The following is a 24,878-nucleotide window of genomic DNA, read 5'->3' as shown; positions in this document are numbered from 1 at the left end:
GGGATTGCCCTAATCAGGTTGGCATGTGACCATGTCTGTGAGGGATTGTCTTCATTGATGATTTGGTGTAGAAGGGCCTGCTCCACTGTGGGCAGCACCATCCCTAGGCAGGCAGGTCTGGGTTGTACAAGAAAGCTAAGTGAGTAAGCTAGAAAATAAGCTGGCAAGCAATGTTCATTCATCTATGGTTCCTGCTTTCAGGTTCCTGCCTTGAGTGTCTGTCCTTCTCATCTTGATGATGGACTGTGACCTGGGAGAGTAAGGTGAAATAAACCTTTTTCTCACATAAGTTGTTTTCAGTGGTAGCATTTATCACAGCAACAGAAAGAAAACCAGGATGGTGTGCCTTTTAGTCTGAGCCTTATGAATCTTGGTGTGTGTTCTCAGAGTCCAAAGGTCAGAAGGTGGAGTTTCAGTGTTCACAAGCAACAAGAAATGAGAGTCCAGAAGGAAATAAAAGAGATCAAGTTTGCATTTCTTCTGCTTTTGTCCGAGCTCTCAACCAAGCAGATTCCCTGTACCCATTAGGAGTAAGGGCACATGTTTCTTCACTAATTCCCTTATTCCACTGCCAATCTCTTCCAGAGGAATCCTCACAGACACACCCTGAAACACTGCTTTGTTGGCTATCTGGGTACCCCTTGACCAAGTAACCTAGCCTGTCACTCCTATTCCACATGGCCGGATTCACAAAACCATCCTTCCCGCTGATGTCTCAGCTGTGATGCCTTGTGTCTGCACCTGTACACTGAGAACTCCTCTTTACTTTCATGGTGAGGGACACTGGGCTCCTGAGCGGAGCATCACAGCATGAAGATGGCCACCCAGCCAGCGGCAATGTGTTGTCATATGTTTTCTGACTCCCAGTGTGTGGCTATGGCCCACTCCACCCTTTAGCTCCCCACAAAAGTTCATGAGCTAAATGTTATGTCCTCAGCTTAGTGCTCTAGGGAGGAGATAGAGCTGATGGGTTTAAAGAAGAAAAAAGACATGAAGTTAGGTGTGTAAGAGGTGGAGATGACCTGACAGGAGTTGGGGGAGATAGATGAATGGTACAAATCCTGCAAATACTTGCAAATTAGAATCTGTTTAAATGCATAAATGTGAACTTGTAGGATTTATTATAAATCTGGAAATACGAACTTGATTATTCAGACACTTGGTGTTTGGTAAAGATTTCATTTGAAATCACAAATGAGCAGGGAAAATGAATTACTTGATAAATAATGTCGATGTAATTGTAAACTAGAGAAAAATAAAGCTGGATTGGTTGAGTACACACAATGAAAGGAACTACAGAAGTGGCAGTCCTGACAATGGCGGGCCTGCAAATCCCTCCACGGCAGAAGCCACCCAGCATCCCATGGTCGGAACGTCTGCATCCACCAGGGTCATATACTGACACCTAATTCCCCATGTGATGTGGGATGCAATCATCAGGGGGCAATGATGTCATGAGGGTTTCTCACCAGTGGGGCTCATGTCCTTGTAAAATAGACTTGAGAACACTGCTCACCTCTCATGCTGTGTGAAAAGACAGTAGCAAGCACCATCTCTGAAGCAAATAGCCTTCAGGGAGACTCTGTCTTCTAGTGTCTTGGGCTTGGGCTTTCACTCTCTCCAGAACTGAGAGCATAGATTTCTGTTGCTTACTCAGTCTAGGGTGCCTTGCTGGAGCAGTTCAAATTGGCCCAATCAATGTATGAATCTGAAAAACAAAAACCAGAGGGGAGCACAATCATTTGGAATAATGCATAGTTGCCCCTGCAGACCTAGCCAAAGGCACTGTGCACTGCTAGGATTTCTCATCTGATGATTATGCCCTTGTCCCCTAATGAAGCCACTTGATTCTTTTTTCTACCTTTCAGCTTCTTCCTGCCTGCCCTCTCCCCATCATGATCCAGCAGGGTAGTCAGCATCAGCCTTGAGGGGACATCTGTGCTGACAAGCTCTGGGTCCTTGGTCCTTCTGCCTATCTGTTTTGGCAAGCCCAGCTAGCAGTATTCATGAGCTGCCTTGTGTGATTAACTAAGCTCCTCCAACTTCTTAGACTCCCAGCAGCTGCTCTCTGCCGCCTTTCTCAGCCTCTTACTCTCTTGACAAGAGTCAAGAGATGCTGGAGAGAGCAGAGTTTTGCAGAAGGCTGGCTCATCTAAACCCTTAGATCCTGGCTCTTGTAGCTCTCCTGCTTACTCTTGGTGAGAATGTGGGGCTCTACAGGTTGCCCTGAGCTTGTGCAACTCTGGGTCGATTCTTTGCAAAGTGATAGGTGGGAAAAATATGACTCTCTCTAGATGAAATTAATATTTTATAAAATGTAACACAAGTACAGTTACCTCATTGCACAGCTCTGGTTCCAGGTAGAATTTGAGGTAGTACCACAAATGCCACAGTAGAAAGCATCACAATGACAGCCACAAATGCCTAACTTTGGTGACACTTTGAGTACCTTCAGTTACACTTTACTGTTTAAATGAGAACACTCCCCAGTTGCCTGGGAGTCTTGTTCCACATTTACAGTAAAATTTGACTACACCAGCATTCATGTAGGTGACTTAACTTTTATCTATGTAACAGTATGCAGGCTGATAATTTTTTTAGTGTGTGTGTGTGTGTGTGTGTGTGTGTGTGTGTGTGTGCGTGCATGTGGTTACCCTCAAAGACCAGAAGAGAGCATCATAGTACCTGGAGCTAGAGTGGGAGGTGATGGTGGGCCATCCACTAAGGGTGCTGGGAACCTAACTTGGGTCCTCTGGGGGAGCTGCAAGTGATCTTAACTGTTGAGCCAGCTCATAGCCCCAGAGGGTAAGCATCTTTAAACCCATTCTCCACATACATCTATAGAGACCTGTACATGCGTGGCTATGAAAGTACAACTTAGCTAGCAGTAATTTTTTCCCCCCTGTGAGGTAGTTTGTCACTATACTTCTTTCTAAATAATGACTTCAATCACCATGTTTAAGCAAAATGTAAAGGTTTGATTTCACTGTGCCATCTGTCCATACAGGCCCCCAAATAAACCTAGTTGTTTGACGTATCTTTAAATACAGATCATTTTAAAGAGAAAGCCTCTGCTAGGGCTCATTCACTCTTCTGGGTTTTCCACCCACATGAATGAAAAGTGATCGCCCATTTCCTTGTCACATTTTAGAGAGCAAGATGCATAATTTGCCTCCTGTAGGTTGATAGTCTCTTTCCCCGCGTTGCTGTCCAGGTGGAGGTCCCAGCACAAAGCTGGTTTTATCTGCGCTAATGGGCCCTCTCTCCCAAACACATTCCTTTACAAAGCTTCTCAAAGAACTGTCCAATGCAGCCAGAGCCATGACAACATCCGATGCTCAAGCTGAGTCAAGGATGACTGGCCAAGGAAATCTTGGCTATGCCACGGTAAGAATGTACCACAGAGTTCTCTTGTACAGGAGAAAGTCTCGAAGCAAAATTAATCACTTCCTCACTTGCAGCAGGGGCCGAGTGTTTAGACAACACAGTGGGAGGGGCTTCCAAATCATCTGGCTGGAGTTAATTGCATGATACGGAGCCAAGAAGTGTAACGTCTTGCTTCCAAAGACTTGAGTTGGGAGGGGAAAAAAAAATACTTTTCAGCTGCTTAAGAAACACTGTGCTAAGAATAGCATTCTTATCCAAGCTAAGAGCAGTTAAAACAGCCCCAAGGAATCAGATAATAGCAGCTGCAGCCAGGAACAGTGAGGGAATGTGCTCTCCCAAGTGCACCCCACGAATCAGAAGCATGAAATACTTAGGAAACAAAGGTGTTTAAAGACCGCATCCCTCCTAAGATAAGAAGGTAATTTTCACAGACAGAACAATGCCACCATGGCCCATCGTTCGTGCCTTACCATCTGATTAACATCTGTGGGGCCACAAATCTCCTGTGGAAGGGTCTGTCGAATAGCCACAACACACCTACATCATGAAAAGATGGTGTAGCAGCTAAGGGTTTAGGTCTTCTGATGGGACCAAGATGCCAACCGCTCCTCTGTCTCTCATCAGCATGGCTTCCAGTAGGGAGGCAGCGTCTCTGCTGTGCCTGACATCATGGCATGGAATGGTGAATGGCAGCAAGGATAGATACTCAGGGAATTCTCTCAGACACCAGGCAAAGTGCCTGTCAGAGCACCTGGTAAAGCAGAGGACGATAACTTCACCAGTTTGTCAGTCTGGCAAACGCCAAGTTATTTTGCTGGGCCAGAGTGGTGATGTCATTGAAATTGTCTGCCTTCACAGTCCCTGTTCACCGAGAAGGAAGCCACAGAGCAGGCAAGTGCTGCTTGGTGAGCATCCTGACAAATATACAAACCTGCAAGAAGAAGCCAGCCTAGGAACCATGCTAGCTACCTGGACCTGAAGCACTGGGTGCAAGAAGGCTCTGATGCTTAGAAAAGCACCTCCATATACACATGCGCAGACCGCAGACCCTGTGTGGCCAGGCCCACCTCTGCATCAGGTAAGAAGGCAGGGTGACTTGAGATCTGGTTACTGCCCTACAATGGGCATTGTTACGAATGTTGAACCATGTGATGATAAAGAATGTTTCAAAATTATCCCTGATTGGCTAAATAAAGATGCTGAAGTCTATGACTGGGTAGAAGAGAGGTCGGCAGAGTTTTAGGCTCCTCGGCTTGGTGTCCAGAGATGAGAGGACAGAGAGAGAAAGCAGCAGAGTGGCAGGAGTGGCGGAAGTGAGAGAGGAAGGAGTCACCATGAAGCAAATGGTGGTGACCACAGGCGATAAGAGCAAACTGATGGAACAGAACCAACCCCAGGAGTCATCAAATTGACAAGTGATTGGTTTTTATGTGGGTTTTAAAGGTCCTAGGATTAGAGTAGCTCAGAATCTGCCCAGCATAGTGCTTACAACTTAAAAATAAATCATAGTCTATCTGTGTCAGCCACTGGGGAACTAGCTGGCTAAAGAAAACTACTGCTTCATTAATTTACTATAGTGATTAATATAGAAAGAATAATTAAGGACTGGAGAGATAGCTCAGTGGTTAAGAGCACCACCTGCTCTTCCAAAGGTCCTGAGTTCAATTCCCAGCAACCACATGGTGGTTCACAACCATTTGTAATGTGACTGATGCCCTCTTCTGGCCTGCAGGTGTGCATGAAGACAGAACATTGTATACATAATACTAAATAAATAAATATTAAAAAAAAAAAGAATAATTAGTCTTTCTACAACTATATGGGTAATATCCACTTATAAGTGAGTACACGCCATGTGTGTTTTCCTTCTAGTATTTTCTGTGGGGCTAGGCTTGTGGATAGATATAGTTTAAATTTGGTTTTGTCTTTGAACAGCTTGTTTCCTTCATCTATGATGGTTGAGGGTTTTGCTGGGTATAGTAGTCTGGGATGACATCTGTAGTCTCTTAGGGTTTGCAAAACATCTGCCCAGGCCCTTCTGGCTTTTAGAGTCTCTGATGAGAAGTCAGGGGTAATTCTGATAGATCTGCCTTTATATGCTACATGGCCTTTTCTCCTTGTAGCTTTTAATGTTCTTTCTTTGTTATGTACATTTAGGGTTTTGATCATTATGCTGTGGGAGGATTTTTTTTTTTTTCTCTTCCAGTCTCATCGGTGTTCTGTAAGGCTCTTGTATATTTATAGGCATCTCTTGCTTTAGGTTGGGGATATTTTCTTCTATGATTTTGTTGAAAATATTTTCTTGTCCTTAGAGCTAGGACTATTCACCTTCTTCTATTCCTATTATTATTTTTTAAAAATTTTTTAAATTAATTTATTCTTGTTACATCTCAATGTTTATCCCATCCCTTGTATCCTCCCATTCTTCCCCCCTCCCATTTTCCCATTATTCCCCTCCCCTATGACTGTTCCTGAGGGGGATTACGTCCCCCTATATATTCTCATAGGGTATCAAGTCTCTTCTTGGCAACCTGCTGTCCTTCCTTTGAGTGCCACCAGGTCTCCCCCTCCAGGGGACATGGTCAAATGTGAGGCACCAGAGTACGTGAGAAAGTCATATCCCACTCTCCACTCAACTGTGGAGAATATTCTGACCATTGGCTAGATCTGGGTAGGAGTCCTATTATTCTTAGGTTAGGTCTTTTGATAGTATCTTAGATCTCATCAGGAATTTTTTAGATTTAGTATTTTTTTTTTTTTTTTTGACTGATGTACCGATTTCTTCTATCGTATCTTCCGTGCTTGAGATGCTCTCCTTCATCTCCTGCATTCTGTTGGTGATGCTTGTGCCTATTGCTCCTGTTCTCTTCCCCAGGTTTTCCATCTCCAGGATTCCTTCAGATTGTGCTTTATTCACTGCTTCTACTTCTGTTTGCAGGTCTTGAACAATTTTATTCATTTTCTTCACCTGTTTAATTGCGTTTTTCTGTATTCCTTTAAGGGATTTATTCATTTCTTTTTTAAAGGCCTCTCTCATCTTCATGAGATTGGATTTAAGATCATTTTCTTGTTCCTCGATTGTGTTAGGATATTCTGGGCTTGCTGTAGTATGACACAAAGGTCCTGGTGCTGCCATATTGCCCAGGCTCCTGTTACTTGTGTTCTTATGCTGGCCTTTAGCCACCTGGCAGGCCTCAGATAATACAGGGCAAGTTGTAGGTCAGAAAAGGGCACATTGGGGAGAAAGTGTGGTTTAACTCTGTTGGGAGTGTTTTAGGGGGATCTTCTGGGTGGCGAATGGGGAGGCGAATCTTACCTGGTGGTCTCTTATGGCCCCAGGCCTCTGGGAATGCAGGTATGGCTGTGATCCAGGAGATAGAGTGGGCAGGGAGAAGGGCATCACTCACTGCTTCTGTACTTGCCTAGGAGCCTGGTGCAGGCAATGGGTTGGGCCTTGGAGGTCTCACCTGACTTCCCCAGCTGGCTGCCTCAGGCCTTGGGGGATGGGGGCTGCACTCTGGTGGTTTGTGGTGGAGGGTGGGGTCCCATAGCTAGAGTGTGCATCTGACAGCTGCTGTGTTTGCCCAGTGGTCTGGTGAAGGCAGGAGGCTGGCAAGTAGAGCTCTCACCTGCCTGCCCCAGGTGGCTGCTGCGGACCAGCAGGGATGGACGCTCTGGACCAGGAATGGGGTGTTCATGGGACTGGATGGGGCTCTTTGCTGCTAGGTGTGCCAGGAGAGCAGGATAGGCTGGGAGTTGTGGTCAAAGGGTTCTCACCTGGTGGTCCCTGGGGGCTGCCAGCCTCTGGGCACGCATATAGGGGTGAGGTCCAATAGATGGGGCAGGGTGTAGCTCACTACTGTTGTGTTTGCCCAGCAGCCCAGTGCAGGCAGGTGCTGGCATGTAGAGGTCCTACCTGTCTACCTTAGGTGGCCACCATGGGGGTCTGTGAACTGGGAAGGGGGTGTCATACCTATGTCTTTCAAAAAGAAAGTTCATAATTATTACCTAGTGATGGAAAAATACAACATAAAATTTATTTTGCTTCTAAAAAAGATTTACCATATTACCTGTCTTATTAATTTCATTTATTTAAAACATGTACATTTATAAACAATGAAGAAATGAAATGTATGTAAAATTATAGTCTCTGTTGTAAATTAGTAACCCCAGTGATAACAATAAAATATGTGTTCTGTAGCTTCTGGGCACCTGTGATGGATGAGTCAGAGGTATACAGGCACGTTGTTTAGTAAAAGCAGCAACTCTGAGTGCTCAGCAGAGGTGTGATTAGAAGGGACTCTCATACCTCCCAGCAAAATTCCCTTTCCCCTGCTGTTATTAGGTTAAATACATCTTTCACCAAAACAAGTCAGTAAATCAAGGCCATAGTCAATGAGCAACAAAGGTTAAACATACAGACGTGACAGATGGTTCCATTCATCAAGCTACAAAATTATCTATCACGTTGCTGTTCAAACTTTTAAAATTATTTTTCTAGTTATGTGTTCATGTGTGTGATGATAGATTTGTGTGCATGAGTGCAGTACCCAAGGAGACCAGCAGAGGACATCAGAGCCCCTGGAGCAATTGTGAGTCACCAATGTAGATGCTGCGAGTCAAACTCAGATCCACTAGGACAGTACACACTCTTTAACGACTGAGCCATCTCCTCAGCTCTTACTTGAAGGTGTCTTAGTGGGCACATAGTGTACATAACTTATGTACTTCTCTGTGTCCACCCTATTCTGTGTAGCAACCTGGAAAGATGACAAGGCAAAGAGTAAAGAAGCCTTGAAACATGGGTGCTGAAACGCTGCTTTTGAATAGTTGTTTCTGTTAAAGGTCTGTGAGTCTCTGGGCTCATCATCAATTAACTGACGTTTTGTTTTTAAGTATGGAGGGGTTGTTTGAGACTTGTGGGTGATGTGTGGCTCAAGGGCAGTATTGTGCGGGGGTGGGGGTGGGGGCGGCAGGGAAGCAGAATACCAACCCAGAAAAAAAAACATTGTTTATTCAGAAGTCAGGTTTGTCATTTGGTGTGGCTCATCCTTGCCTGGATCCTCTGCAGGGATTAAAAAAGTGCATGAAAACCTGCAACGAGCAAGCACAGGGGTCTTCCTTATCTGCAAGCCAGAGGTGGAGGCACAGATCCTAAAGTCAGAGGCCTGGATGACAAGAAGACCCTGTCGCTGAGGCAGCCAGACCCTCAGCGAGATGTGTCCAGGTGAGGTGTGCCACCATGTGCAATGGAGCAGAGCACAGAAAAGTGGCAGGCGTTACACACTCAAACTGTGGTACATCAAACCTTGCCACAGAGAGAGGAGCAGGTTAGAAGCCTGCATTCCATGGTGGGTTAGAAGCTTGCTATTAATTTTGCTCTATGCAGGCAAGTATCCTCATAGAGTTTAAAATGAAAAGCAAAGGTCAGTTCTGTTTAAATATGTCACTTCCCTTTTCATATTCTCCTCATCGTGACCATGACAATGACTTCCAAGCCAGAACGGCTTCTGTGAGCATTTCCTTTCTCAAGGTCCACTGACAGCTAAAGGCTTCAGATGTTGGATATCTCAAAAGGTGGTTTCTTTTTCTTTTTCCTGCCTTTGTTCTGAAAACTATTTTCTAAAGAAGATTAGTTTTCCATTGTGTGCATATCTGTGTGTAAGTTTGTGTATTTGTACATGTGTGCTCATGCCTACATGTGTACATGTTCAGGAGTTTCTACCTACCTATCAATCATCTATCTATCTATCTATCTATCTATCTATCTATCTATCTATCTATGAATGTATGTGTGCACTTGCATGTGGGGGCCAGAGACAAATGATGTCTTCTTGAACCTGTTTTGGTTTTATTGTTTGCTTGGCTGGTTTTGTTTGTTTGTTTGTTTGTTTGTTTTGTTTTGTTTTACAGCTTCTCTCACACAATCTGAGCTTGGAGCTTTCTGATTAAGATAGACTGGCTGGTTAGTGAGCCCTAGGCATCCTCTGTCTCTGCCTCCACAGTATTAGGATTAGGCTCCCAGTTCCATCTATGACATTGATCTGGGAATCGAACCTGGGTCCTTGTGCTTGTGCACCAAGGACTCTACTTATTGAGCCATCTCCAGCCCTGCTTTTTCCCTTGTGTGGAGGCTGAGGAGATGGTTCAGTAGGTAAGAGTACTTGATGCATAAGCATGGGGACCTGAGTTCAGATGCCCAACATCCACGTAAAAAGCCAGGAGTGACTGCACATGGCTGTAACTCCAGCACCGCGTGAGATGGGTGCAATCATTGCAACAATGGCTGAGGCCTGCTGACCCCAGGCTAGCTCCAGGGACAGCGAGAGACCCTATCTCTGGAGAACAGTGCAGGGAATAATGACACAGAACACCAGATACTCCCTCTGCGCTCTCTCTCTCTCTCTCTCTCTCTCTCTCTCTCTCTCTCTCTCTCTCTCTCTCTCTCTCACACTATTGTATTTTTATCTTTTTTTCTGATGAGATTTTAAAATCTTACCTGCTGTCAATGTTTCATGTTTCTATCATTGTTATATGTCCCCTCTTCCTGGTTGCTCCTAATATTTTCCCTTTTGCAAGGTTTTAGCAATGTTTTGATATGGCACCTGGCACGGATTTCTCCTTTCTGCTTGTGCTTTGGGGCTTTGGTGCAACTCAGAACACTAATGCTTACAGCTCCCTTCATCATGTTTGGAAAAAACATTTGCTGTTATTTCTGAAAGTGTCTTTCTTCCTGTGGTCTCCCAATTATTCATGGGTTCTCTCAGATGGTCCTGACCCTCAACTCAATGACAGTATTTCTTGTAGCTGGTCTTAGCTACTTTGTGGGCTCTTCTTTTTCCTACCTTCTCTCCCCTTTTTTCACCCCCTAACACTAGATAAAGGAGAAAAAAGGATAGAGGGGCGAGAGAGATTAGGAAAATCTCCACATCCAATTTCTTTCTTTTAAAAAAAATTTTATTTCTTTATTTATTATGTATACAACATCCTGGCTGTATGTGCGCCTGCTCACCAGAAGAGGGCACCAGATCTCACTATAGATGGTTGTTAGCCACCATGTAGTTGCTGAGAATTGAACTTAGGACCTCTGGAAGAACAGTCAGTGCTCTTAACTTCTTTGCCATCTCTCCAGCCCCTAATATATTTCCTTTTGTTTCTGCTACTACTAACAAAATGCAACTAATCTCCCTGAATGATTTACAGCCACCAACCTCTCGAGACCCTTGCACTATATACCCACTGAAAAGTTCCCAGAATTCTAAATGTCACACAATCATAGAAATCATCTGCAAGTAGCAAAGCCTTGTTTTCGCTAGAGCACAAGGGACATCATGTCAGCTTCTGTGGGCAGTCTGAAGCAGCCCCACATCCCTATACCTGGGATTAAAACAAACGTGCATTCCTATAATATTTATGTATGTGTGTGTGTGTGTTTTTTTTTTTTGTTTGTTTGTTTTTTGTTTTTTAGGAAACCAGAATTCTTAAAAAATGTCACTACCATTTCTCCTGGTTTGATGCCTTTAAAAAAAAAAAAAAATTAAGCAGAATCCTACTTGGGATGCTTCTCATTCAGTCAGTCCTTTCTATGATGCTGAGAGTTGAATCAAGGGGCCTTGCAAATTCTACGCATGTCTGCTACCACTGGGCTACCTCCCCAACTTACTTTGGGGATAATTTTTATATTTAATTTTCCAGGGTCACTAATCCTTTGGTTTATTCCATCTAGTATATCTTCTACTTCACTACTATCTTGGTTATTTCTGGAAGATTCTTTTGAGGATTCTGATCTCTCACCCCTGTGCTTCCTCAGAATTCTTCATCTTTTGCTGAGTAACCCTTGGCTTCACAGTTTCCGAAGCCAGGGTGGTGGCACCTTCAGAGATATGCCAGGCCATGTCAGGGGTGGGATTGTGAAAGCTCCCCAGCTCAAGGTTACGGTAATTTTCTAAATTAGAGGAGATACTGTCTGCAAACTTCACTTTAAGCATTGCCTGTGAGATAGATCAGCAGATAAAGGTACTTGCCACCAAGCCTGATTGTGTCAATCCCCAGGAGTCTATGTGGTAGAAGGAAAAGTTTTCCACAAGTTACCTCTGACCCCCAGACTCATACTCCTGGGAGGGTGCACCCTTGCTCATCCTGTACCTACAGAATATATACAGACATAAATGTAGTAAAAATACTTAGACAATTCACTTTGAACAGTTCCGTATGTGGACACTTTTGCCAATGCCTCCTGGAAGTCTCTTTGTCCTGTATGCTGGAAGGTCGGATGTTTGTGTGTGTTGTGTATATTTCTTTGGGCTGTGTATGTCTGTTTGCCTAAATGCATGTTTGTATGCATGTGGGTGCCTATGGACATGTGTGTCTGCACCTGGAAGCCCAGGGTTGACATAGAATCTCTTTCTTGATTATTGTCCACTTTATTGAGACAGTCCACTGCAAGGAATCCCCGGGCTCTACCTCCTGAGTGTGCTCTCACACCTTTCTGATTCATGCAGATTCTGGGGATGCAAAGCCAGCCCTTGAATTTGTATAGTAAGAGCTTTTTCCAGCTCCCTAGTCCAAGGCTCAGATGTCCATCCCATCAGGCTAATGGACTTTGAAGCAGCTTTCTTACTCCGGGTTCTGTGGTTGTGTGTACCAGACCTAAAGCAGGTAACAATGGTATGCAGTCATATGTCACTTACACGGTCTGGAAATGCATCACCAAGTGACTTTGTCCTTGATGCGTCATGGAGTGACAAACCCACAAGGCAGCAATGTTGCCAGGCAACTCTGACTCTTGGGATCTCAGAGGACATGTGGCCCATGGTGAAAATATTGAATTGACAAATATATAGATAATCAAGGTAAACGGTTCAGCACTGCTGTGCACACAGACTGCAACGTAATCCCACTGAGAGTGGAGGGCACGGCACATGCCCTAGGGGAGGGAGAGAGGAAGCAACAGGTTACCCTGCCTCGTCAGACAGGCAGATTCCAGGGCTGGGGAGATGCCATAGTGGATAAGTTTACTCAGCTGGTAAAGTCCCGGAAGCACAAGCTGGAGGATCAGAGTTCAGGTCTGCAAAACACACATAAAAAGTCAGGTGTGTATCTGCAATCCCAGTATTAGGAGGTGGAGACGGAAGGAACCCTGAGCGTTGGGTGAGACTTTGACACATGGCACACATACCAGCTTATCCCTGGAAGAGAACCCATGACAGACCAAAGGCCAACTTGGTGAAGCAATTGACTTGTTAGGGTTACTTACAGGAATATGGGTAAGAGGTCACTTACAGGGACAGGAAATACTCAAAGGGTTTGGAGTGGGGCAAAGAGTTGAGACTCTTGGTCGGTCTGGTCTGGGCCTTTAGTAACACTAGTAAAACAATTATATTGGGCGTTTACTCTCCTCTAGTCCTACCCAAATTTGCTCACTCATTTGGTTATTTTTCACTATTTAATGCTTTCACAGGGAAATTTTGTTTGGAGAAAGAGTGGCATTTAGTGTGGCACTGAGAGGCAGAAGGGCATTTGCATCAAGGGAACCCAGCCAGCTGCAGATTAGACTGGGGAAAGTCTGTCTCACTCAACTCATGCACTCTTTGGCTGACTACTTTTGTCAACTAGGGAAGCAAAGTAAATCATAAGCACAGAGCAATTGCTTCTTAGTCTTGTAGACTGAAATCTTTTTAAAATGCTGAAGTTTGACCCACCCCATCCCCGCAACCCAACCGTGTTGAAAACATAAATTGTAATGCTGTTGCCTCTGAACTGGAGAAGCCTGCTGTCTTTCTAAATCCCCAAGTGGCACATTGCAACAGGCGAGATGAACACAAACATATTACTTTCAGAAGTAGTAGCTATGCTAGAGGGAGATACTCAACCACTAAGAACTTTGCTGTTTTTCCAGAGGCTTCCAAGCACCCACATCAAGCAGCTCGCATCTGACTGTAGCTCAGCAGCAGGGAATCTGATGACCTCTTCTGGCCTCCACTGGCACCTGCACTCATGTGTGCATATACTCGCACACAGACCTTCATGCACGCTCTTAATTTTAAAGAAAGGGAGGCAACCTAGAAGGTATATCTCGGACAGGAAGGGAGAGCGCTCCACAGTTTACAGAACCCATGAAGCTCTGTGGCTAGATGATCAGAGATGCACGGTTCTCTTCATCTCATGGTCATTTTCAAATCTGTTTCCTAGGTTACCTCTTATGCAAGAGTAACAAATTTAGGGGAGGGGACTGGAGAGATGACTCAGTGGTTAAGAGCACTAGCTGCTCTTCCAGAGGTCCTGAGTTCAATTCCCAGCAACCACATGTTGGCTCACAGCCATCTATAATGAGATCTGATGCCCTCTTCTGGTATGCATGAAGACAGTGTACTCATAGACATAAAATAAAGAAATAAATCTTTTTTAAAAAAGAATAACAAATTTGAAAATGACTATGGATAAAGAGAATACATTAAAGCAAAATAAAAATATCTGACATACCTAGGAATATGCTGAAGCAAGTGACTTTAAAATTATACCCCACCCTCGCCAAAAAAAGTTGAGTTTGATGGTACATGCCTGAAATCCTAGCACAGAGGAGACCAGGGCTAGAAGATAAGGAGTTTGAGGCTAACCTTGACTCCAGACAAACTTCAAGATAATCTCCAAACTATAAAATAATTAGTTGGACAAATTATGACATTATGTTGAAGCATAGATAATAGGATTTGGATAAATCAAGAAATTACATACACTTATTTTAGAAGGTGAGAATTTTCCTTATGTTGATCTATTTATTTTTATGAAATTCCCATAGAGGTATCAATGGTGTTTTTTATACCTCTTAAAAATTTTTAGAAAATTAATGTAAATAAGTGTGTGTGTGTGTGTGTGTGTGTGTGTGTGTGTGTGTGGAGGGGGCTGTGTGGGTGGGTGTGGGTGTTCACACATATAAGATGAGAGAACACCTCAGCTGTCCTTTCTCAGGACATCTTTGTTTTCTGAGGCAGTATTATCATCTCACAGTAGACTAAGCTGGCTGGCTAGCAAGCCCCAGGAGTCTACCTGTGTCAGCCTTCCAGTACTGAGACTACAAGTCCCACCATTCCCTGCTTCTTTTCTTTTTTAAACATGGGATCTGAGGGAAGGAACTTAGATCCTTATGCTTGCAAAGGAGGCCCTGTACTGATTGCGCTATCACCAAGCCTGCATACAGGTACTTAAGTAAAATTTAGAAAGATAAGCAAGGGCTCAGGCATGTTTGCTTCCCCAGGTAGGAGGAAGCCTGGAAGATAATTGTTGATGGACCACTATGGACATTAATGACAGAATTTTTGATACACTAGTCTTCTCATCAGAATCATTGGGAGTTTTGGGAGAATTTGTGGCTGAACTGAACTAAAACACAAATGGAGTACAGATTCTCTAACAGAATACCATTCCTGCTTGGATGTTAGTGTGTGGATGTCTCTTCCCAGGCAGCAGTGATTTCAGAAAAACAAGGATTTTCAAACAAAACAAAGCCAACAACAACAAAAATAAACCCAGAACACATGGTCAGAAAGCTTGCAGAAAGAACTGCACTTTGCTTTTGAACTGTTGTGATCCATTCTGGCTTTGTTGTGTCACACAGATATAATAGTGCATATCTTTTTATATTATTTTAAAAGAAAATTATAATGAAAGATTCAAGCTGGACAGATGTCTCATTGGCCAAGAGCATTTGTTGCTCTTACAGAGGGTCCAGGTTCGATTTTTAGTACCCACATGGTGGCTCACAACCTTCGATAATCCTTGTCCTAAGGGAACCTAAAACCTCCATCTTCTGACCTCTGAGGGCACCAGGCATGACTGTGGTGCACATACATACATGCAGGCAAAACATTCACACACATGAAACAATGTGTGCATACATACATATATATATATATATAGTTATGCATATTATGTACTTACCATATATGGCATATTTTATATAGTTTTTTTTATGGATGGTTACACACACATATGTAAGTGAAAATAGTATGCAAAATTTAAAAGATGACCTTTCAGTGTTATGCCCTTAACAATACATTTTCCTTGTTGCTTGATCGGTACACATTTATGCCGTACTCCCAAGAAAACTGCTGGAGCCTGCGGAAACCACACAGGCATTCTGAAGATAATGACTCAGGCAGTCTGAAGAAGCCCAGCAGCATGATGGGCTACGAGCCCTGGCAGTTACGTAACAGCAGCACAAAGCACAAAAAACAGTGTCCTGTCATAAACGTCAACCGGGCAACTTCACATGGAAAATCAGAATCTCCAAGGTGGCCCTGCAGGGGACACTGTGGCTTCTCATAGAACGGGAACTGTGTTCTACAGCCTTGATCAGACATGCACCTTGTGCAAGCCACAAAAAGCCAAGCTTCTGCCAACACATCTAGTACCTCCAGTGTGGGTCTGGAGGACTTCTGGTGTGTGCAGCACCACACAAGGCAATCTTGGCTCCACAGATGAGGGGGAGGTGTGGCCATCCGTGTGGAACAATACTCTCCCTTGCTCTGCAGAGGGAGGGGCCTGGTAAGTGTCCTCCAGGAGACCCAGTACATTCCTGGGCCACTTTATTGCAACAAGGCCATGATGGTATGACCGTGTGTGTCTGTCTGTGTGTGTGTGTGCGCACACGCACGCGCGCATGCGCACTCACGTGCTCACATGTGGAGGCCAAAAGATAACTTTGAATATTCTTCCTTAGGGCTTCTCTACCTTATCTTTGGAACCTGATAGATGAGTTGGCCATGCTGCCTGGCCAGTGAGCCCCAAGGACCTGCCTGTCTCATTCTTTCCAGACTTGGGACTTTTAAGTGTGTGTCACTGTGCCCAGGTTTTCTTTTTTAATGGGTTTGGGGATTGCATCTGCAAGACAAACATTTTACCAGTGGCATCAACTCTCCAGCCTAAATGCTACTTTTTAAAAAAGGAAGCTAAGAGGCAGTGTCAGATAGCCTAGCTGATCCACGGCTTTCCCCGAGGCCCTGATGTATGGAGTCGGAACATACTTCCTTATAAGAACCAGGAATACGCTCTGCATAGCTGGTAACAGCCTGGTGCCAGGGCCTTGAGAAGCTGTTATTTCATCCTAAGAACTAAACTCTTTCCACTCCAGTCCCAAGGCCACTGTATGCTCAGTCTGTGATGCACTTGAGATAGCCCATGTTCCCTCTGTGTAGTATGGTTGATTAGTTTCCTGTTGACTTTGACCCATTATATGTCCAATGGCTTCTGCAGACTCTACCCACTTTTCCCTCTGCACCCTGCACATACAGTGCTGTATTTCTTAATAAACTTGTTTCATGGGCTATGAGCTCGCATAAAACTTCCTAATCCTAAACTTCCCTATTTTAATTTCTCAAACTCACTCCCCCGGTCCTCCTCCTCAGGACCCTGTCACTAAAGGATGGCCCGTTGGTGTGGGTCACCCTTCTGTGCTGCCGATGGCTGCGGAAGGATGGTGTGTGGCACCCTTGGTGGAAGAAGAGTGCCTGAGTCTTCAATGAAACATGACACAAGCACATGTCTCCCTTTGAGTCAGATAGAACTGGGCAAAGAAAAGAACTTTCATGAGCTAGGGAAGGTGGAGATGAAGACAGGTCCAGAGTTATTGACTGAGAACCGTGAGGAGGTAGCTGGAAGTTTCAAGGGTGCAGATGCCTCTTGGTGAGTGTCTCAGACACACCAGGTCGTGGTGCTGCACGCTGCATGAGTGGGTGAGGCTCCTCTGACTGTCATTGCCTCTAATGCTGCCCTTCAGAGAGACTGCCTCCTGAAAGGTAATTAGGGTGGAGTGCTTTAATGTAGTGGCCAGAAACAAACTGTGTGCCACTACAGTCGCTTGAGGCACACAGAACCAGGACAATCGCAGCCCAAGTAAGAAACAGTCAGCATGCTCAGCCATGAGCTGATTCAGACTCTTGGGCTTTCTAAGGAGGGCATTTTGTCCCTACTTCATAGAATTTCTCATTAAGCAGTCCTGAATTCTCCTGAAAGAAGTAAAGCATAGAAAGTCTCAGGAAAGAAGTGAACACTAAAAAGATATGAAAAAAGAAAGAAAGAAAGAAAAAGAAACTCCTAGAATTGAAAAACTGTAAACAACCAAAACATCACTGAAAAGTTTAAGTGGAAAGAGGAGAGATCCAGCAACCTTGAAGACAACCGTGAGTTTGAATCATCCAATTTAAAGACCAGAAAGGGAAAAACAAGTGTTGTGCTGTCACAAGGCCTGTGGCCCGTAACCCAACAGCAATAACAAAACCCAAACACTTTGTTAGCAGAGACTTTGAATGGGAAGAAAAACGGAAAAATATCCTAAAAGTTAATGGCAAGAATCCCTCCAAATTTAGAAATACATAAACGCATAGGTTCAAGAGGCCGAGGGGAGCACCTGTGCTGTGCCAAAAGAACACAGGAATCTTGGGCATCATGTTCTGAAAGCTAAAGACCAAAGGACGGCCCCAGAAGGTCACAGGGAAGCTGGACATAGATGGGAGGCTGCCTCTATGGGAACACCAACCTGTGTGCCATCCCAGGAGCTGAGAAGGAGAAAGTGGCACATTTCCAAATTTTGAAGGAAAAGAGATGGCTGCTTATGAATTTTAGACGTGTATAAAATGCCCTCTGCGGGTGCTGCAGAGGTGGGTCAACATGAAGATCTCTTGCTGCCCTCGCAGAGGGACCCAGGTTCAGTTTTCAACACCCATATGATAGCTCACAACTGCTTGTAATGCCAGCTCTGCCTGTAATGTCTAACTCTCTTCTGGCCTCCGAGGGCGCTCACAAACAACTGGGCATGCACACACACATTCAGATCTGCACACACAAGACACATCTCATTGTGAGATGCAGGTTGACCATTAGCACTAAACCATCCAAGTCACCACTGGAGGAGGAGGGACATGAGACCCTCAGTTCCCCAAGGAGCTCTGGGATGCTAGCTAGACGCCTTGGTTGCAATCTACAATCTCTCTCTCTCTCTCTCTCTCTCTCTCTCTCTCTCTCTCTCTCTCTCTCTCTCTCTCTCTCTTCTCACACTCTATATATCAGATCTATGTATGTATGTATGTATGTATGTATGTATGTATCTATCTATCTATCTATCTATCTATCTATCTATCTATCTATCTATGTATCTAGCCACCTGTGTATATGAGAGAGCACATGTCTACATCCACTGTCTTTCTCAGTCACTCCCCACCTTACCTTTAGAGTCTTTCACTGAATACACTCCTTACTGATTGAGCAAGCTTGCTGGCCAGCACGCTGTGGTACCCTCCTGTCTCTGCTCCCCGTTGCTAGGGCTACAGAAATGCAGCACCATGCCCAGCCCTGACTCTTGTACATCAGGCGCTCTCCACGCCCATGAATGTTTCTCAAAGGAAAAATGTAAGCCACTTACCTTTGTGTGTAGGTGAGTTAGTGCTGTTTTTAGACAAAAGCAACCAAACACACACACACAACAGCAACAACAGCAACAACAATCCACCCCCACCTGCCCAGGAAGAAAACCTGCTCTGTGTGCCGACAGAGATCAAGATGCGAGAGCACTAAACACCCTTAGTGTTTTAACTCCTCCGTGAAGTGTAAATTCTGACACCTTTTTCTACTTCAGAGTTGATTTTTATAAAGATCCTTGAGGCCATCCTAATAAAAATAGTTAGAAATGATGTGTAAAGTGTATCATTTTGTTTGGGAAAAAAAAGTGGCAGATGGAGCAACCTTCCTCCCTACCTTCCTCCCCACTCCTGCGTCACTCCCTCTTCATGTGCACCACGTGAGTGCTGGGGAGAAAGCTATCACACTCCAGGCTCCTTCCTAGCTCAGGCGGCACCAGCTGTGTGCTCAGCAGGACCCTGTCTTCAAACAGACTTGAGCCCTATTTTCACTAGGGAAGAAAGAAAGTTCTGGGCCAGTGCTTTACACAGTTCACCTTAACTCTTTCAAAAACAAGAATAATAGTGTGGGCACATGCACTTGCACAGACAGGCTTTCCTCATGGCCCTCTCCCCCAGGACCAGCCCTTGCCCAGCACTGCCACTTTCTTTTTCTTTTCTTTCTTTCTTTTTTGGGGGGGTGGGTTGTTTGTTTTTAGAGACAGGGTCTCTCTGTGTAGCCTTGGCTGTCCTGGACTCACTTTGTAGACCAGGGTGGCCTCTAACTCACAGTGATTCCCCCTGTCTCTGCCTCCTGAGTGCTGGGATTAAAGATGTGCGCCACCATGCCCAGCCTGCCATTTTCTAACCCTGTGGTTTTGCCTTTTGTACAATGTCAGGTAAATAAAATCCTACAGAATGTTCCTCAGTCAACTCTAGATTCACCTATGGAGCTGTGTATGTCTATAAGCTTATCTTCTTAACTCTGAGGGGGGGGGCATATGGGAGTGTGGGGTGGGGTGGCGGTGTGGGGGATGTGCAGCGTGTGATGTGTGTGACTGTGGTGTGTATGTGGGGGGGTTGTGTGCATGGTGTGCATGTGTGTTTGTGTGTGTGTGTGTGTGTGTGTGTGTGTGTGTGTGTGTGTGTTGCATGAGGAAGCCTGAGGACAACTTCAGCTGTCATTTCTCAGTTGCTGTCTGCCTACTTTGTTTTTAGACACAGACTCTTTATGGCTTGCCTTTAGGCTAGGCAATTGGTCAGTGAAGCCCAGGGATCTGCCCCCAGGGATCTGCCCCCAGGGATCTGCCCCAGGGATCTGCCCCCAGGGATCTGCCCCAAGGATCTGCCCCCAGGGATCTGCCCCAAGGATCTGCCCCCAGGGATCTGCCCCAGGGATCTGCCCTTCTCATACTTGCTGATGCTTACAGAGACCTCCTGAAATGAAGGCCCACATTGTCTTTAGTGGCTTGTTTCTTTGTTTATCATTCCTTCTCTCTGGTTTTTTGGATTTTTGTTTTGTTTTGTTTTGTTTTGCCCCAGACCAACCCACGTGGTAGAAGAAGAAAACCAAGTCCGGTAGCTTGTCCTCCAACCTCCATGCATTCACTGTGCCTTATGTGGCAAACACACACACATTCTCTCTCTCCCTTGGTCTCCCCTGTTCCTCTCTCCCTCCCTTCCTGCCTCCCCTTCCTTCTCTCCCTCAATATAATTTAAGAATTCAAAGCCTAGAAAAGGCATGGTGTCACTCACTTCTATGCCAGTACTTGGGAGGCAGAGGCAGGCAGCTTGCTATGAGTTCCAGGCCAGCCTATTTTAAATAGTGAGACCTTGTCTCAGAAACAAAACTAAATTAAAGAATAAATAAATATATTGCTTTTTTTTTTTTTTTTTTTTCAAAGAAAAGAGCTGCTTTTGGGAATAACCTGACCTTGGTGACTCTTTTAAAGGTATGCCATGAATTATCATAATAACATCATTTTATATTTCAAAAAAGTTATAGAATTTGAAATATTTAAAAATAAATACAAAGGGCTGGAGACTCAAAGACTTGCTGCTCTTGCAGAAGACCTGAGTTCAGTTCTCAGCACCGACACTGGGCAACTGCCCGCGAACTCCAGCTCGCGGGCACATACCCACACAGAGACATATGAATTGAGTAAAATACATCTTCAAAGACAGAAACACAAGTATCATCTGTCCCCTTTGGGTAAAGTTTTTATAGTCTACCAAGAGGAGTAACCTGGAAGCAGTTTCCTACAGACTTCCCTAGTTAGCTGAGCAGAAAACAGTAGCGAGATCCAAAAGCAGATGAGAGGCGTGTGTAAGGAGAGACTCTCCTTTGTGCCTCCCAACTGGCTGGGCACTGCTGTTCTTTTTGCTCTCCGTCAGCCAGGCTCTTCTGTTTGCGGGGAAATCAGAAGATGTGGGAAGTGTCAGTAACTGGTCCTCTGGGTTGGGGGCAGCATGAATCTGAAATAAAAAGAGTCCTTTCCCAGCCGCCTGCAGAATCAGCAGTACAACACGGCTATGGGAGGGCAGTTAGCACAGAACAGTGGACCTGGGATCTTATACCTGACTGATGTTTCCTGTAGGAGACAGCTCTCCATGGAAACCAATCCCATGGTCTTAACGAAACCCAGGGTGAGGAACCTTCCTTTGAGAGGCTCCTAGTGTAACAAGACTTTGACAGCTCCTCCAGTGCATCTGTACATGAATCATGACAGGGAAAATTGGACAGAATGCTGCAGAATTTACATATAGACCATAAGTGAAGCCTGGGATTATGTTTTAGAGAAATGGCAAGGCATGAATTATATTTAAAAATTAGGGCTGCCTTCTCTTCTCCGACAAAGGCTGTCTGAGCGTGTAGGAGTCAGGATGATTAGAAGTAAAGGAAAGGTGGAAGACGTTGAAGAAGACAGTGCAGGACTCCAAGGCTAAAACACAGAGATAGGAAAAATAAATATTTCAGGGAAAATATATCATTGAAAATAAAATGTAGAAGGGCCTGCACATTGGCTTAGTGACCCAAGCACCTGCCATGCACTGGGAGGCGCTGACTTCAGATCTCCAGCGTTCGTACACGCTGGGCAGGTGTGGCCATGCTGTAATCTCGTGCTGGGCAGCAGAGTCAGGGACTCCCCAAATAAGCTGGCCAGCTCCACCAGCTGATTGGACAGATTCAAAGCTCAGCAAGAGATCCTGCCTCACCTCCACAAATAAAGGGAAAACCCAAAAAGACACCAGACGCTGTCCTCTGGCCTCTGAACACATGCTCACACACATGTGCACCCTCGTATGTGACAATAAAGACAAATACCACAGTGCCCTAAACAAGATTTCAGGAGAAATGGGGAGAATTAGCATGCTGGGGCCTTGGGGAGAGAGGAAGGAGCCTTTCTTAAGAAACCTGCAAAGATACTTGAGAGAGATGAATCTTATGAATCTCTCCAACAAGCTGCAGCCTGCCTGACTGCGGACGAGCAGTTAGGAGACGAAGTCGGTGTCATTTGGGCCTTTCCAATTCCCAGGAATGTTTTCCTACCATTTCCTCCCAAATATTCATATAAAAAACAAGCTTTGTACAACTAGCCATTTGAGAGTTATTTAAGGGTGATAGGCCGCCAATCAAGTAAGTGCATATGTAGCTGTGTGGCAAGATGCTCGCTCATACAGGATGAAGTGTGTTGTGGAGGCTGGTGGCCAGCAACAAATGGATGAACACCTCAGTGAAGGATAGGGCCAAGGCAATGCGCACACACATTTGTCGGCCTCCCTCAGCATAAAAGGCATTTCTGGGACAAAAAGGAGAAAAAAGTAGCTTTTCTGTGTTAAACTCCTGCAGCATGTACTTCATAGGGAATCAAACCACGAAGACTTATAACACAAACTTCAGCTTGGTGGACACAGAACCTTTCTGAGCGGTGCTCTTAGTGTGGCTTGGCTTCTAATGACAACTACACTGGGAGGCATTTGCTGCTGTGCTGGAGGCTCTAATGAAGTTTGGACTGCATTTGCATGTCATAACTGAGGGCAGGGCCTGAAGCCAGGGTGCCCGGCTTGAGACATGGTGGCTCCACTTGTCCATTGTGTACCCATGGGCATTTTCTTAATGTATTAATAGAATAATGACTACAGTCTATGGAGACGCCTGTATCTTCTTGGCCTAAGGAAGAGGCCCCGGTCTGATGCTCTTGCATCACCGCTTCTTTGCTTTGCTTCAGAGTGCTCTTTGTCCATGAGATGGTTTCATTCTGTCAGAGTCTAGCTGTACCCAGCTCTACATCTCACCCTGAAAGACTCCATTTCACAAGCAGGTTTTAACTTCATCTTGAGAATGGAAGATGAATGCACTCTTGGGGAGACACATAAACAAGACCATCTATCCAGCACCACCCATACAGCACAGACTGACAGTGTTTATCCCTGGAAGTTGAATGACCGTCCCCCTCATAAGGCTATCAGTGTTGGTTGAGATCAAGGGGAACATGGTGCACTGAAATCCCATCTGGATAAGCCTGTATCATCTGACTCAGAATGTTCATCCACAGTCTCTGCATCTGAATACTCAGTCCCCAGTGAGTTGCACTGTTTGGGGAGGACTAGGAGGTGTGGCTTTCTTTGTTGAAGGAAGTACATTATTGGACACAGGCTTTGCTAATTTAAAGACTCATGCCATGCCCAGTTTGCTCTCTAATTCTGTTGTTCGAGTTGTGAGCCAGCAGCCACTGCTCCACTATCATGGACTTTTGCCTCCCTAGAAATGAAAACACAGATAAACTCTTTATTCTGCAAGCTGTATTGATATTTTATGACAGCAACAGAAAAGTAGCTGATATGGTCGCCTCCAGCCACATGGCTTCTAGTAGTTAAAAGAAGCCAAAAGGCTTGCTAACAGCTATTTGACAAACAGAATAAATGAACAAATACCTCTTTGAAACAGCTGATAAGCGTAATAATATTACTGATAGCAAACAGGCAAGCTTGATTTAATGGGCATATATAAACTTCCTTGGTGGACAGAAAACACATTACCACTTAACACATGTGGACTGTCTACAAGAGTTGACTCAGGTTGGGCTGCAGGGAAAACATTGGCCTCAAAGATTTACCATCATGTACAACATGTTTAAGCTTTTTATTTCATTTTTCATTTTATTACTCATTTACTTTGTGTGTGTGTGTGTGTGCGTGTGTGTGTGTGTGTGTGTGTGTGTGTGTGCGTGTGTGTGTGTGTGTGTGTGTGTGTGTGTGTGAAGTATGTGTCTATATGGATGTCTGGGATTAAAAGCGTACACTACCAACATCAGCTAGTTTGGAAGATTTTAAAGGACAGATGCCATACTATGTACCTCATATGGGTACCAATTGGTTATCTGATCCAAGTGGCCAACCCTAAAATATACATATAAATAACAATGTACAGTCAGAGCAGGTTGTATTTATGACTTTAGGAATATAACATATACATATTTGTATGCAGCAACAATTAACTAAAAGAGAGGTCATGAATTTGAAATGTACCGAGGAAGAATATGTGAGAGGATTTGAAAAGAAGAAACAGAAGAAGGAAATGATATAACTATATGATTACCTCAAATAATAAAATATTTTAAAAAAGGAAATAGATGCTGGAATTAGCTCTAGCTGTAAACTTCAGTAACTTGAAACACTGTTAGTGTTCCTGTGTATAGACACAGCCCCAACAAACACATATGTGAAACATGCTCATGACCTCTCTAAAAAATCAGAGAGAGATATGCATAACATTTTCATTTATGTAAGTTTAGGTTACTTATAAATATAATTATAAAACCAAAACTATGTCTCCACTGACCACCATGGAACCAAGTTGAAAGTCAAAACACAATAAGCAACATAGATCTTTGTTCTATTGCTGTGAAGAGACATTGTGGCCACAACAACTCTCATCACAGACAGCGTTCAATGGGAGCTGGCTTACAATCCAAAGGGTTAGTCCTTTTTCATCATGGTGGGATGCATGGCAGAACGATGGTGGGCATGGTGTTTCAGCTGTAGCTGAGAGTTCTACGCCCAGATCAGCAAGCAGCTGGAAAAGAGAAAGACACTGGGTCT

Source organism: Acomys russatus, chromosome 3 (genome assembly GCF_903995435.1).
Source record: "Acomys russatus chromosome 3, mAcoRus1.1, whole genome shotgun sequence".
In the NCBI taxonomy this organism is placed as follows: domain Eukaryota; kingdom Metazoa; phylum Chordata; class Mammalia; order Rodentia; family Muridae; genus Acomys; species Acomys russatus.
This window is presented reverse-complemented; position numbering follows the sequence as displayed.